The sequence below is a fragment of the Medicago sativa genome, chromosome 3 (assembly GCF_051527215.1).
Source record: "Medicago sativa cultivar Bolivia chromosome 3, Bolivia_mono, whole genome shotgun sequence".
Taxonomy (NCBI): domain Eukaryota; kingdom Viridiplantae; phylum Streptophyta; class Magnoliopsida; order Fabales; family Fabaceae; genus Medicago; species Medicago sativa.
This window is the reverse complement of record NC_140751.1, coordinates 56,385,003-56,401,149: the sequence shown is the minus strand read 5'-3', so window position 1 is coordinate 56,401,149 and position 16,147 is coordinate 56,385,003. Positions and strand designations below refer to the sequence as shown.

Here is a 16,147-nt window from a genome sequence, read left to right as displayed (position 1 = left end):
CTTGTTTATAAACTTATAAGCTTGAAAATAGAATTTTTGAATTATTATATTTGGATTGGGAAAATAGCTATTTAAAATTGAAAAATCATTTTACGAATAATTATGAAAAACTCATTTCAAATCTTGTCAATGGAAAAGACTAGTGCATTTTCTTGGTCTTTTTCTATTTTGACATCATTAAAGTCTGCAATTTACTTTGATTTAAAGATCAAGTGTTGTTAGTGATATTGAAGAGTGTACTCTCAATCATTTTCAAATGGATCTTCGACACACCGAAACAGTTTATATTGGCTAGAAATATCCTCATGAGGGATGGATCAAACTCAATTGTGACGGAGTGTGCAAAGAGAATGGAGATCGCTCGGGTTATAGAGGCCTACTTCGGGATGCAAATGGTAGATGGATCAAAGGTTTTGTCCGCATGATTGGTGCTTGTGATGCTCATCATGCAGAGATGTGGGGTATGTATCTTGGTATAGAGTTGGCTTGGAGGGACAATATTTCTCAGCTTTGCGTTGAAAGTGATTCAAAGTTGCTAATTGACATCAATGACATGATCACAAATAATTGCAAGATGAATGGGATAACCCCTGTGCTTATTCGGCATATTCAAAATATTTTGAATCGTAATTGGCGGATTCAGGTCCATCACACTTTGAAACAAGGCAACAAAAGTGCTAATTGGCTTGCCAACTTCAGCCTTACCATGGATTCTTGAAATTTTATTCTTTTCGAGACTCCTTCTAGTGAGCTCAATAGTCTCCTCTTTGATGACATCTCTGGAGCTTGTATGCCTAGAAATGTTCATTTAATTGTTTAATTTTCTCTTTTGGGCTTCGGCCCTCTCTTCTACCAAAAAAAAGATCAAGTGTTGTTCAATTGTTGAGAATTGGAATAATTATTCGTCATTGCTCTTAAATCGTGTAGTTCTCTTTTGTTTAAGGTTTAAATATTGATATTGAAGCATTACTTGAAGCTTTGGTCTTGCTAATATGATTTAATAACCCATTGATTAGATTTGTGTGTAGAGTGTGTTTTTTCATAGGTAATTCATATGTTGTGTTATAATTAATGTCTGAAATATCTTACTTATAAAATAATAAGCCTAATAATTAAATTTTCAAATAATTATATTTGGATTGAGAATCCATTTCTCTATATCCTATCTTGTTTTTGTCATAACAATATTGGATAGGATACTTTGAGTCCATTCCTTCAAAAATATTTGAAATCTATTACCTCTCAAGTCAATTTTGTTTTCATGAAAACTATAAAGTCCATCACATTTTTTCCTCTGGACTTCTCCATGTTACCATTTCATGATGCGAATATGGGAACAACTGGTCTTTGGTCTAACTAGTCCAAATATGTCTTGAAAATTTTGCTATTTATTTGTTTGTGTGTTTCAAAGTCTTTTTTTATGTGTTGGTTTCAAAGTCGTTTTTGTTGGTATGATTGATTGTTTTAATTTTTTATTTATTTTCAAAGTTATGCATATTGTAGTCTTACAAGGTTGATGATCTTTTAAAGGGGTTTTTGGTTCGTTTAATTGATTCAGGAACGTGTCTGATAACGAGGTACACTTTCAGATATTTAAATGAGGGATTACTCTTTCTTTTGAAAATACGTGCTCCTTTCCCCATTTCTTTTTATTACATCTTGCAATTTCTTTTATTTAATCATTTTATTCTTATTACATGTCTTTGTACTGCACATCTCTTTCTCTCTTTCACCAATGTTCTTATTCGTTGGCCACCATCTCTCAACCTTCATCTTTATGATAACTTCTTCCTACTTCTCTATTACTAGATCTGCAAGGTTAACTATGGATCTACAAATGTGAATCAAACTAATTGTAACTCATAACACAACTTTGCCATCATCTTCCTCCTCCCTTTGTCATCAATGGTGTTTATTAGTTCTTTATGGATTTTTTTTTGTTATGATCTAGAATTATTCTTCACTAAAATTTCCATCCTTGTTGGGCCAGAACAAATTCAACTCGACCGCTTTAACCATAAACCGCGTAACCTGACACCGCCGTAACTGAAACCTTTAAATGGCCGGTAGCTGATTGTATATTTCCACCCGTCAGTTTGGACGACTACGAATTTTGAACTCGAACCCTGCTTTGAACCGTCCGTTGATAACATGCAAAATACACTATCTAAATAGTTTGTTTTCCATTTATTTTAGAATTAATTATTGTATTTTGCAAGATTACTGCTTGTATTTTTAATGTGTTTCAGGAACATAGGGTGTAAAAAGCAAAAGTTAAGAAAAAGGAGGAAAAACAGAAATCATGTCTCACAAACCCAACAACCTTTGTCAATTTTTCAGCTATTAGACTATAAAAGCACATGAGACACTCATTGTAAAGAGCCCGAAAATTACTGATGAAACATTTGAGAAGGATTAGAAACACAGGTAAAAGACTAAAATGCCCTTCGGCAGTTAATTGCCGAGGAATTCCAAAACCAGCTGCAGTTAACTGCTGAGGTTTCTTCGGCAGTTAACTACCGAGGAAATGTTTTATCAAATGAAACAACCACCTGCTCCCCCTACACTCTATTTCCTCATCAACTTCCATACCACTTCCATCTAATCCCCCAAATCCAATATATTTTTTCATCAAATCTTGCTCCAAAATCATTGAAGCATCAAGCATAGGAGGTATCAACACACTTTTGATGTAAAAAAACAGGTATTAAGCATTTTAATCCATTCATTTTAAGCTGGTTTTAGGGTATTTTACGTCTGTTTACGTAAAACCCTGACATGGGATTCATCGGCAGTTAATTGCCGAATTATGGGGTGATCGATAGTTAACTACCAAAGTAATTTCGGCAGTCAACTGCCGAGGAATACTTAGAAAAAACACAGAAATGGCAGCTACTGCCATTTTGCACAATTATTTCTTCCTTTGTTTTTGTTCTTTGTTTTTTTGTTTTAATTCATTATGGCGTTGATGTTTACGCATCAGTTAGTTGTTAATTTATAGTTTTGTCTTGTTTAATTATAGTAATGGTTGACAACGCGGAAGATGATCCGGGAGTGACAAAACCAAATTTTGTCGAAAAATCCGAAGATGTCAAATCGCCTAAGGTTGAAGCCAAACCAAACATTGATCGAGCTTCCGTCCATGTGGAAGCTTCTAAATACGTCGACTCCGGTGTCCTCCCACTTCATCGCTAAGAAGTTGACACGGCTAGGTTTTTTTTGGATGACGTTAAATGGAAAGATAGAGAAGACTTGCTTGAGTGGGCACGTCGTCAAGCAAATAAGGTGGGATTTACAATTGTTACACAAAGATCAAGTTTGATCAATCCAATGTTGCGACTAGTGTGTGAAATGAGTGGAGCTCACAAAGTGCCAAAAAAAACCGAAGCATGAGTCAACGGGCTCAAGAAAATGTGGGTGCTTGTTCATGGTTAGTGGATATCTTAGTAGGAAAACAAAGAAATGGGGATTGAAAATTCTTAATGGAGTTCACAACCATGCGATGGAGCCGGGTTTAGAAGGTCACATTCTTATCGGTAAATTAAAGGAGGATGACAAGAAGATTGTACGTGACTTGACCAAGAGCAAGATGCTTCCAAGAAATATTTTGGTAAATTTGAAGAACAAAAGACCATATTGCATGACAAATATAAAGAAAGTGTACAATGAACGTGAACAAATATGGAAGGAAAATAGAGGTGACAAGACGACGTTGCAATATCTAATTGATGAGTCTTTATTTAGTCTATTTTTATGCATTATTTAGTATCGTTTTATTTAGATTTAGTTTTATTTTATTTTAATTTTATTTCCTTTTTGAATCTTTTACTTCAAATTGCATTTTATTTTATTTCAGGAACGAATATATGATGGAAGGTGTCTTGGAGCAAAAGAAAGAGGTCTGGAGCAAATACAGTGCAAAAATACGAAGATATGGAGACAAAAATATGTCTCCCACAAGTCAGAAGCTTGGCACGGCCCGTGCCAACATGTGGCACGGCCGTGCCACCCTCCAGAGTCTCTTTTGCTGCTTTTTCTTCGGGCCCAAGTTACTCTGTTTTAGTTTTACCGAATAGCCCTTGTAGTTGCTTAGATTTTAAGTCAATTGTAAAGCTATAAATAGAGTAGCTCTCCATCAAAAATATTCATCTTTTGTTCTTGGAAATAATATGTGACAATTGTTTCTTTGAATAAAAGTTTATCTTTATTTTCTTGTTATTTATTTTATGTTCTTCTTCCTCTTCTTCTCCATATCTGCAATGAACCTTAGTGAGTAGATTTCTTTGTCTTGGGATTGTTGGATAAGTCTAATGATGTAATCCGGATCAAGCCAAGCCTTAAACCTTAATTTTATGTAACCCTAATTTCTAATCTAAATTCACCGCTTTAACATGAATTAACCATTATCAAACTGTGGAAGCAAACGCGGAGGGTTTGATAATTGTTAATCCATTATCTCAAATATCAATTCATAAAGCGAACGCGGAGCTTTGATATTCGAACAAGTGAATTTAGACAAGGATTGCGAAACATGAGAATAGTCTAGCAAACCTTGAGACATACAAAGTTTCAATCTTCAAGGGTCCCAAAGGCAATCACCCATGAGAATAGGTGTGGTTGTTGGAGGGATACACTCACTGACTTCGAGAGAAGCTTTGATACGCTTAAGAGAAACTTGTCTTTAGAAATTGGGACTAACGCAAAGTTATAAGTTTAAGGGTTTGCTTGCGAAGGACTTGTCATTAGGATGAACCAATAATCCCAAGGCTCCTTTTATTTTATTATTGTTATTTTCTCTTATTTAAAAATCCCCTATTTTATAATCTTTCTTCTCTTCTAATCATTTTCTAAAAGTTAATTGAATTCATAACTCCCTAGCAGATCGATACTTTTTTTACTACTACTTCGATAGACCGTGCACTTGCGGTTTGGCCTATCACTAATCTCGAAGTTGGAGAAGCACAACTATACTTATTCCTTAAGAACACAAAGTGAAAGTACTACAATTAAAGATATCTTTTGGGCTAATCCAACATCTGTTAAGTTGTTTAACAATTTTCCAACGGTTTTGATTATGGACTGCACCTACAAAACCAATATGTACAAGATGCCAATGTTTGAGGTAGTTGGGGTCACGTCGACCGATTTGACATATTCGATTGGGTTTGGATTTGTGACACATGAGAAAGAGGAAAACTTTGTTTGGGTTTTAAAAATGTTGTGTAAACTTCTTACGTCAAAAACGAATATGCCTAAGGTGATTTTGATTGACATGGATATGTCTTTGATGAAAGCGGTTGGAAATGTTTTCCCCGAAAGTTATGCAATGAATTGTTACTTTCATGTGCAAGCAAATGTTAAACAAAGGTGCCTCTTTGATTGTAACTATGCTTTGGGGAAAAAGGATGGGAAAGAGGTGAAACATGGCGATGTTGTCAAGAAGATAATGAGGGCATGGAAAGCTATGGTTGAATCGCCCACTCAAGAGTTATATGAAAATGCATTAGTGGAGTTCCAAGATGTTTGTAGTGATTTCCCGCTTTTCCTAAAGTATGCCATGACCACCTTGAATGAAGTGAAGGAGAAAATAGTGAGGGCATGGACAAACCATGTGTTGCATCTTGGTGCAGAACCACCACCTGGGTAGAATCGGACATGCTTTAGTAAAGAAATATTTGGACAATAGTGTGGGTGATTTGTGTACTTGTTGGCAAAAAATACATGACATGTTGGTGCTTCAGTTCACTGCGATACAACCAACATTTGGTCAGAGCGTTACCGCATTAGAACATGGATTCAAAGATGTCACTTTGTACTCCGAGTTAGGTGGTCATGTCTCTAGATATGCTTTGGACGACAACATTGATTTCGAAGAGTCATGGTGTATGGGAACATTGTGCATGGACAAGGAAATTTGTGGTTGTGTTCAACGGACATCTTACGGGCTTCCATGTACATGAGAAATTGCTACTAAAATTATTGAAGACAAGCCAATTTTATTGGATGAGATACACCATCATTGGCATAGGTTACGTATGGGCGAAGAAAGTAATTAAGATGGTTTTTCTGTCAATGGAGCACCCACCACGACTTCCACGTCATCATGAATTATGCGAGCAACAATCATACGCTTCCACTGTCCTTTGATTTTGAAGTGTTCGTATGGAAGTGGTCCAACAATTTGAATGCAATCTCATTTGTTGTTGAAATCATCAACCATTACCAAAGAAGTCATATGTTTGTTCGATGTTAACTCATGAAACCTAGGATACTCAAGCATATACAACAAAAAAATAGTTCAATAAAAATTGGACATATTGGACATATATGCGATTTTCTCTGATATATTTATTAGAAATAAACAACTCACCAATAATCCTGAAGTAACATCATAGGGAGACAATTTTTTTTCATAGGAAAACAGAAAATTAACCTCACCATGTTGATATAATGGTGGAATACCATTAGGAACATGTTCAACAACATAATCTTTTTCGACAACAAATTTCATAGGAGGATCAAATTTAGGATAACTAATCGTTCGACTAACCATATCCTTAAGATTAATTCTAAATCAACTCAAACCCATAAAATTCATTGTGATCCAAACACGTAAACAAATACCATAAAAATCAAGAAGAACTTGACATCCTTTTGTTAAAAAATAAAAAAAAAAACACAACTATTGAACTTCTCTACCAACGCATGGAATAAAATGTCAGCTTATAGAAAACAACGGGGAAGGGCAAATCTGTCCTAATCAAAACCAATGGGGGACAATTACGTCTTTTCAAATGGTTTGGAGGGAAAACTTAGGCTTCCTAATCAAAAGCAATAGGGGAAAATTACGTCTTTTCAAATGATTTGGAGGGAAAACTTAGGTTTAGGGTTAACTTTACGATACAAGCTTTTATAATATATAAGAGAAGAGACAAGAGATAGATGTATTTAAAATAATTGATTTCAAGTAAGATTTTATTTTTATAATCTTTTTTCTTTGCATTGTTTTTCATTTTGATTTTTTATTTAAATGATTTCTCTATTTCAAATTCGTGCTTTAGCATTTATTTTTTATGTTTGGAGTAAATCAGTAAAATAATATTGACTTGCATATTTTCTATTTGTTTTGGATTAACTTTTATTGTGAAAGTGAGCAGTCACAAAGTGAGTATATCTTTATTAAAATTCATATATTGAGGATTGGTTTTGCTACCAAAAAGGCCTACCGGCACAACTTGTTGCTCACTTGTCTCACATTCATGTGTGTGTGTATATATATATATATATATATATATATATATATATATATATATATATATATATGGATTTTGCTAGAAGACACCTTTTATGAAGGTGTCTTTTAGCAAGTTATTCTATGAGCATTTGTTAAAAGACACCAACTAATTTTTATGAAGGTGTCTTTTAGCAAAGTTATAACTAAAAACTGGAAATCACACCTTGAGGTGTGGCTTGCTAAAAGACACCTTCATGGGTGGCTTCTAGCAAAAACCTATATCAGAACATGGTATTGTTTTCAAGGATACCCAGTGCCGCCTACTTTTCCAGCAACGGTTCACGAGTTTGTTCCTCTTTTTCATCCGGTGGTGGGTTTTATCACCGTCGCGACTGGTGTTATGGTTGGTTCTCATGTTTTGGACAAAAACCGCACGAGTTGGTGTGATTTGAATCATTTCTTCACTTTCGAGTTCCGATCGTCTGGGTTTTGTCATATGGCAGCTCAATTTGACGGAGGATTCAGATTTATAGGCTAGAAAAAGTGGTGGATGTTATAGGTAATGGACATTGTGGATTTTGGGCTATAGCCGAGTTCGTGGGATTGACCGAAGAAAGTCATATCATGATTCGTCACAATCTTATTAAAGAGTTGAAAGATCATAGAGATGATTATCTGAGAGTATATGCAGGTGAGGATCGTTATAACTACATTTTAAATGGCTTACATCCTCCCACAAATATGAAAGGTTGTGCACATCTTGTTGATAAGTGGCTGACTTTTCCGGACACGGGACACATTGTTGCTAATTATTACAAAAGGTGTGTGGTAGTGTTGACAACTTTTGGAAAATCAGAATCTTTTTTCCCACAAAGAGGGCCACCACCGCCTGCTAAGCAAAAAACTTCCATCATGTGCCTTGGCTTAATTCTGAACCATTTTGTGCTTAGTTTTTTTGAAGGATGGTTGTCCACTGCCTCCATCATCTATGGAGTGGCACAATCACAAAGAATGAAGAGGCGTTAACTTGGGAAGATGAGTACTTGGATCAACATGATTTGTTCCGAAAGCTCATGATTATTGAAGAGGGAAAGAAACCACCGCAACCAAAAAATGAGTCAATCAAAGCGGAACATTTTTTGTTGGACACTCCCGAAAAACCAAAGCAACAATTTGAAGTAATTGCGGAAGATGAAGGAAATTCTATTTCACTTGATCTTTCCCAATCACTTGGTCATTAATGAGTGATTTTTGTTCGGTGTTAGTCCTTTTTTTTGTAGAAATTACACCGACGTATATTTTGGGGTCGAATTTGTAACGCCAATTTTTTGTGGCCAATATATAACTAACATTATGTAATTTATATAATTATATTATAATAAGACTTTTATGTGGTGAAATTAGTGCAATACTTATTTATTCGTTATTAATGTTTACACATTTTATATATACATTTTGATTATTACGTTTCGTTTAATTTCATCCTAATGTATGATTTTTTCATAAAGGTTTTGTGAAGTTAAACATGTCTGAGGTTGCAAAAATTGAAGGCCGTGTTAGGTACTCCGCTTTTAAAAAGACAATTAAGGTTATGATAACACCGACCGACTCTTTTGATGATTTGAAGATACAAGTTAACACTTATTTTGAGCATATTGGTGAAACTCAATATACACGTCACTTATTTGCTCAAATGCCTTGCATAGACCTAGGAGAAGATAGAGATGAATACGCATGGAAAACGGCAAGCTATATGCCTTGGCTTATTCGCGACGATAGCGACGTCGGATTTATGTTTCGGAATATGGTGGAAGATAATATATTATATTTGTATGTTCATTCCATTTGCAACTGCATAGAATGTCAGTAGAGATTTCATTTAACGATATGCAATGTGTTGTTTAATTATGGACACTCTTTAATGTTTTGATGAATTTCAAACATCCGTGTAATTTTAACTCTATGTCGAATTGATTTAATTATGGATAACTGTTAAAGATAATGCATTTTTCTTGTTTATGACTGAGTATAAATGTTGTACGAATAATATTGCCTCTTGAAATGCTCTGGTTGAATTACAGGTAAAAATTGGCCGAAAATGGCCTGGTTCAATTATGCAGAACTCACTGTTTGCATAATTGTTTTCCTGTTAACTGCCGATAAAATACTGAAACCGGCTACAGTTAAACTTCGGCAGTTAACTGTCGAGGCATTATGAAAACGGCGGCAGTTAACTGCCGAGGGGTATTTGCGTCTTTTATATGTGTGTTTCATTTTCAAAGAACCCTAGCCACAACACAATTTTAGAATTTCAAGACCCTAATTGCCGTAATTTACATGGTTCTGAACAACATTTTCTATTGAATTCCAAATTCCAGTTTTGTTTATTATTCCTACTTATTCCTGCTCAATTGTTGTGCGGTTCACACATCTACTCTACGATTGCCATATTTCAATTCCATTCTGACGTTTTTTCTTTTAATTCCAATTCCTATCATTCTCTTTTTCTTGCTGCTACTATTATTAGGAAAAGATAGAAATGATTCTTATTAATGAAAAAGAGTGATTACAGAGTATATATATACAAATATGAAGGTGTATCATAAGGAAACATGAGCTAGAAAGTAGTAAACTATTGTTGCTTGAGCGCCAAGTTATCTTGTTCCTTTGTTTTCTTTTCTTCATTCTCTGAATATTCTAATATCCCCCCACAAGATGGAAGCTGATAGATGTCTTTCAGTTCCATCTTGGACAAGAAGCAAGAAAAATGCTTAGGCAACAGAGACTTGGTAAAGAAGTCAGCTAACTGCTCCTGAGAAGAAACTGGAAGCAGTTTCAGAATGCCATGCTGCAACTTTTCTCTGACTATGTGCAGTCAATCTCAAGATGTTTGGTTCTCTCATGAAACACTGGATTGGCTGCAATATGAAGGGCACTCTGGTTGTCACAATAGAGGACATGTAGCTTGGAACATGTGATGTGAAGATCATGAAGCAAGTATAAAATCCACTGAAGTTCACAAGTAGCTGAGGCAAGAGCCCTGTACTCAGCTTCAGAAGAGGATCTAGAAACAGTGGTTGAGTAAAGGTGATATCTGGTCTGGTGTTGTTGAGATAGATTAATCTGCCAATTAATCTTCTGTAAGCAGGCACATCTGAAAAAGGTGGACTTGAATCACTGTGGAGCTTAATGGAAGGATCTGATGGTGTGGAAACTGGTTTAGAACCAATGAATCCTGAATCAGAAATCAAGTCAAGACAGTATCTCTTTGACAAAGTGAAATGCCTGCTTTGGAATGAGCAACTTCAATACCAAGAAAGTATTTGAGTTGACCAAGATCCTTGACTTTAAACATAGCATCTAAAACATGCTTGATGTGATTAAATTCAGAAAGGGAATCACCAGCAAAGATGATATCATCAACATACACCAGAAGCACAGTGAAAGACTGGTCAGTTTTCTTAATGAAAAGAGAATGATCTGAGGATGCTTGAACATAATGATGCTGAAGCAAAACAGATGTTAACTTCTCATACCACTTCCTACTAGCCTGTTTCAATCCATAAAGAGACTTTTTAAGCTTGCAGACCTGATTGGATTTAGCAGTCTTGATGCCAGGAGGAACAAGCATATATACATCCTCTTGTAAATCACCATGCAGAAAAGCATTGTTAACATCCAGTTGGTGTAGAAACCAATTATTGATTGATGCCAATGCTATAACAAGTCTAACTGTAGTCATCTTAGCAACAGGTGAATAGGTATCAAAGTAATCAAGACCCTCAATTTGAGTGTATCCCTTGGCAACCAGTCTTGCTTTGTACCTTTCAACAGTTCCATCAGCATGGTATTTAACCTTAAAAATCCATCTGCACCCAATAGGTTTGACATGGGGTGGCAGATCCACAATGTCCCATGTACCAGTTTTCTCAAGAGCCAACAACTCAACTTGCATTGCTTTGTTCCAACAATCATACTTGCTTGCCTTAGCATAGGTAGTTGGTTCAGAATGAGTTTGTAGGGAAAGAACAAAGGAAGCATGATTAGAAGACACATTATTATAAGAAATATAGTTAGATATAGGGTAAGTAGAAGTAGAGGAACTGTTACAAACATAATCTTGTAAATGGGAAAGTGCATTTCTAACTCTAGTGGATCTTCTGGGAGATGCAGGTGGAGTATCATTATGAATAGGTGATGTATCATTATGAACATGTGAAGGAGAACAAGGAGGTAAAATGTCATCAATGACAGGAAGAGAAGGAGGTGATGATTGATCATCAGAAGCAATATGGACATTAGAAGGTGAAGTAAGGAAATATTGCCAATCATGTGTAGTGGAGGAGGGATCCTTGGGGTAAGGAAGAACAAACTCATGAAAAGAAACATGTCTGGAAATGAATATTTATCTAGAGGAAAGATCATAGAGAACAAAGCCTTTGAAACCAGACTTGTAACCCAAGAAAACTATCTTTCTAGCTCTAGACTGAAGTTTGGTTCTGTGGTTGTGTAAAGTGGAAGCATAACATAGGCAACCAAACACTTTAAAGAGATTAAGATCAGGTAATTGGTTATAAAGAGTGAAATAAGGAGAGGTATTATGAAGCAAGGGAGTGGGGACTCTATTAATAAGGAAGACAGCATGCAAAATGGCATATGACCAAAAGGAAGGTGGTAATTTTGATTGAAATAATAAGGCTCTACCAACATTAAGAATGTGTTGATGCTTCCTCTCTACTCTCCCATTTTGTTGGGGAGTTTCAACACAAGATCTCTGGTGAACAATACCATGAGAATCATAAAAATCATGAATGAGAAACTCTGGACCATTATCAGTTCTGACATATTTGGGAGTAACATGAAAATGGTTTTGAATCATAGTAATGAAATTTTTGACATGTGCAGAAACTTCAGCTTTAGTTTTAAGTAAGATAACCCAAAGAAATCTGCTATGATCATCAAGTATGGTCAAAAAATATCTATGACCATGAATGGAGGCAGTGGCAATAGGTCCCCAAATATCAAAGTGAATCAATTCAAAATTAGTGGAAGCATTGGTAGAACTAACAGAAAAAGCTAAATGTTTATGCTTAGCAAAATGACACAAATCACAAACATATTTATTATTGTTATGAATAGAGGGATACAAAGAAGACATAGTTTGCAATCTAGAATGTGAGACATGACCAAATCTGAAATGCCATATAGCATCAGATGGTACAATGTTATTTAAATCACAAATAGAACTAGTAATTGAATTACAAACTTTATTAGAAGACAAAAGAGAAACTAAATTTGAAGCAGGGGCAGGAGGAGTGTAATGATAGAGGCCATTCACTTGTTTAGCCAAACCAATCATCTTCATAGACAAGTTGTCCTGTATGAGACACTGATTTAGTGAAAAATGAAATTTGCAAGACAATGAATCACAAAGTTTAGCAACAGATATGAGATTCAAATGAAAATGAGGTGAATATAAAACATGATGAAGATGAAAATCTGAGGTAAATGAAACAGTGCCAGCAAAAGTAACAATGAGTGAATTACCATTTGGTAAGGTAACAGTGACAGGTTTAATTTTATAGAAGGCAGTAAAATATGATATGGTACAACTAATATGCTCATTGGCTCCTGAATCAATAATCCAAGTATGAGGAGGGGAACCAGAAGGTATACCTGAAGAGGTAGTTTCATTAGCAGAAACACTAGAAGCTACAAGAGGAGAAACAGTGATGTTGTTAGTTGAAGGTCCAGAAGGTGATGATGCAGGGGCAACCAAGTTTGCTTGCTGTAACAAAGACACAAGTTGAGCATATTGTTCTTGAGAAAGACCAGTAGTGGAACTTGTGGAGGCATTCAAGCTTGCACCAGAAGAATTGTCATCAGCTTTACCCTGCACCATGTTGTTTGAACGAGGCTGGGGCTTGTTACCATTAGGATAACCATGTTTTTCATAACAAAAATCAAATGTGTGGTTATTACGATGACAAAAGGTGCAATATCTGTTAGGTTTGTTGGGATTGTATGGTGCACCATTTTTACCACGAGGTGAAAATCTTCTTGCATCAGATGCATTCAATTGCACAAAAGTATCTTCAGTAACACTAACAAGAGGAAGAGAAGCTGAATTAATCTCTTCCTGAATCACAAGTGAGTACACCTTATTCAAACTAGGAAGAGGATCAAGCAGTAGAATTTGAGTTTTCACCACTGAAAATTTTTCATTCAAGCCTGTAAGAAATTGCATGATTTGATCCTCATTTCTATGAGTTTTAGAAACTCTGGTAGCATCACAACGACAAGGATGAAGGCATACACATTGAGGTATAGGACGGTGTGAAGAGAACTCTTCCCAAAGAGCCTTCAATTCAGTGAAATAATCAATCACTGACTTATCACCTTGTTTCAATGAATTAATAGTTGAACGCAGATTTGAAATTCTTATACGATCAACTTTGCTGAAACGTTCATGTAGATCTTGCCAAATTTCCAGAGCAGAGTCATAGAAAACAACTGTTTGTGCAATTGACTCAGAGAGAGAGTTTATGAGCCAAGATTGCACCAAATGATTACATCGCTCCCATGCAGGACGAAGTAAATCATCACTTTCAGGAACAGAGATAGTGCCATTGATGAAGCCAAGCTTATTCTTTGTTCCTAATGCGCGTTGCATGGAACGTTTCCACGCCAAGTAATTCTTTCCATTGAGTTTTGGAGAAACGGTTAAAGAGTTCGGTCCTTCACTAGGATGAACAAAATATTCAGATTCTGTATCTGGTTGATTCACACTACGAGCCATAGATGAATTGGATCAAGAATCAGTGAAGAAATGCAAAAGAAAAATTGTGAAAACGAACGAACAAGTTCAAGTGAAGATAGAACCAGAAAACAGAGAGATGAAAAAAAAACGCGAAATCTTCAACAATTGAAAGCAAAAACAAGCAAATCAATGAAGAAGAGACGCCAAGAAGTGGATCAACATTGAAGAATCCATGGAAATCGATGAAGAATCGATGAAAATCTGAGGAAGAAGACGCAACGGAAAACGGTTACGCAAGCGTAACAAACTTTCCCAAAGAGGGAGAAAAAGATCTGATACCATATTAGGAAAAGATAGAAATGATTCTTATTAATGAAAAAGAGTGATTACAGAGTATATATATACAAATATGAAGGTGTATCATAAGGAAACATGAGCTAGCAAGTAGTAAACTATTGTTGCTTGAGCGCCAAGTTATCTTGTTCCTTTGTTTTCTTTTCTTCATTCTCTGAATACTCTAATAATTATATAATTCCATTACTATGTTACTATTGTCATTCCTTTTATTTCAAGTGGCGGCTACATAATTTATTTCTTATTGCTGCCTTTACTTTGGTTTCAATCGTGAATTCCAATTGAACCGTAGCTGCTCGGTGCCGTATTCCATATATAAATATACATTCATTGTTGCTTCGTTTCGGTAAGAATTGCTTTCGGCCGCAACACATACATACTCTTCTCATTTAAAGTTTCCATCGTTAACAGGTTCGATGTCTTTTATTTTATTTTATTTCATTTTGTTTTTAATAAAATTTCTTCAGACTGAGTAGTTTTATTTGAGTCCAAAACGAGGCTCCGTCGCACCGTCGGAACTCATGTAAAATGTGGTCTTTTTATTGTAACGATTTTATTGTAACGAGAATTTAAATATTTCTTTTGAAAATTATGTTTTGCATTTTAAAAAGTCTACAATGAATCGAAAGAGCGAATTTTACTTGAAGTACTTCTTTTATTATAATTAAGAATTTATTGAATTAAGAAAAGAGAATTTTTAAGCTTGTAATTATACACTACGAAATTAGGGAGTTACGCGCCTAAAAATTCTGACAACGTATTGCGAAAGCAAATGGAGTCTCTTGTTCAATATTTTCCACAAAAGTTTTATTTCTCTCGTTACTATTTAATTAGCTCAAAAGTACTTGAGTGACGAAAGTCGACGAAAACCATCGTTTTGGTCTCCACTCGTCAATTAATTAATTATAGTCTATTTTTATTTTCGCGCAATACCAAACTATTTTGAATTTTGCCTTAGATAAACATGGAAACAACAAGAAGCGGTATTTGTTAAATTGGTCTCTGGGGAGACGATACTTTTCATACTAAAACCGACGTAGCCGTACACTTGCGGCCCTGTCACTGTCCAGCCCTAATGAAAGCATATATAGTGGAACAAACTCTCACTTTTTACACTTTTGACGGATTGTGATTGACTTCAGTCAAAATACTCCTTTCATTTTTTTTTTTTGATGTTTTAGGATTTCAACTATATTTCAAAACATTTGATGTTTTAGTATATTTAATATTTTTTTTTTCAAGTTTACCCTTGTTGAAAAACACACCATAAAACTATTAAAGAATGTGTGACATTTAGCCTATCAGATGTGAATTTAATTATAAATGAGGCCATTTGAGTCCAAAACAAACAAATATTTATATACTTTAATTGCTCCTTAAGACATGTACCAAGAACCATAAAAAACGGAGGGAGGAATAACTGATGCAGGAGGGTTTTATTAGTAATTTAGTAGTATTTATTATTTAGCCAAATCTTAGTAATTTTCCAGAACTCTATTATTATTACGTTTTATTTTATTTTAGCCCACGGGTTTGTTATTTCTTTCGCTATATAATCATAACTTATGTAGCCTAAGAGACACACTTTTTGATTCAATAAAATTATTCGAGATTTTCTCTCAATTCTGGTGGATTTCGGAAACCCTTATTTTGATAGGTTTGTCGCTTGCAACCCTATTTTCACAAGTTTGTCGCTTGCAAACTTGTTCTTTTCTATCTAGGTTTAGCGCTTGCTAACCCTACGCTTCCGCACTGCATCAGTTGGTATCAGAGCAGATTTCTCCTGTTCTTTGCTTAAC

The 16,147-nt window shown here is 35.2% G+C and overlaps 1 pseudogene across 1 annotated transcript; it reads left to right on the top strand.

Moving 5' to 3' along the window:
* The first annotated feature begins 421 nt into the window (after window positions 1-421).
* Window positions 422-9,253, top strand: LOC146938540 (PKS-NRPS hybrid synthetase cheA-like; annotated as a pseudogene). Its single transcript, XR_015029994.1, has 7 exons — window positions 422-626; window positions 3,002-3,391; window positions 3,489-3,721; window positions 4,940-6,048; window positions 7,540-7,637; window positions 7,751-8,294; window positions 8,329-9,253. The product of XR_015029994.1 is annotated as a PKS-NRPS hybrid synthetase cheA-like (transcript).
* Window positions 9,254-16,147: the final 6,894 nt, after the last annotated feature.